Consider the following 835-nt stretch of genomic DNA (forward strand, 5'->3'; position numbering starts at 1 on the left):
GCTCGTCAGGAGCATGAGCCACCAGCGCGGCACGGTGTCACCAGAACAGGAAAAGGTCGCCTTCTTCAACGACATGCCCACTTCTGTCCGGATGCGTTGGAATCCGGATAAAGATCGAACTCAAATAGCTCTTTCAAAATTTGAGAGCATCCCCAGCAGTCGTTTCCATTTTATTGCTAACGGGTGGCTTTGGAAACGACCAGTTGGCAATGGAAACGGAGCTCCCCAACAGCATTGCCAAACGTTGCCAATCAACAGCTGACAGATCAACATTCCGACGATAGCGAGGCGCTCCACTGGTTCCAAGGCGACGCCGTCGACGCCAGCACGGACTAGGCCCTACTCGCGGCCACGCTTAGCGAGAGTCATCAAGGCAGTTCATGACTGTGCGACGGAGCTAACCGCATGTCAGTGGGCGCAGCGACGCCTTGTGTGCAGATATGATTTGCCCAGATCGCTCAATGCGAGTGCCATCAGAGAGGTTCCTGCTACATCTGGGGTCTCTGTGTTGCCGGCATAGCTGTCCTCGACTGTGGAAAACTCCGAGCTGAGTTCTGACGGCGTTTTCATGCCTTGAATTCGTCCATTGCCCGTCGCATGGGCCTTAAAAACGATTGGAAATGCTGGCCGACGTTTTTAAAGTCGACCGCGATAAAACGGCTGGCAATCTTTTACAAATTTTTAGGTATAAAAACGCCTCTTGGGGAGGTCCGTTTTTAAAAATTGCTATATTTACATATAAAAACGACTGCTGGGGATGCTCTGAGAGATATCTTTCCGAGGTGAGTGTATTCAATACACTCACCTCGGAAAGAACGCGTTTGTGAGCGAGCGA

Source organism: Saprolegnia diclina, assembly GCF_000281045.1.
Source record: "Saprolegnia diclina VS20 unplaced genomic scaffold supercont1.33, whole genome shotgun sequence".
In the NCBI taxonomy this organism is placed as follows: Eukaryota; Oomycota; class Saprolegniomycetes; order Saprolegniales; family Saprolegniaceae; genus Saprolegnia; species Saprolegnia diclina.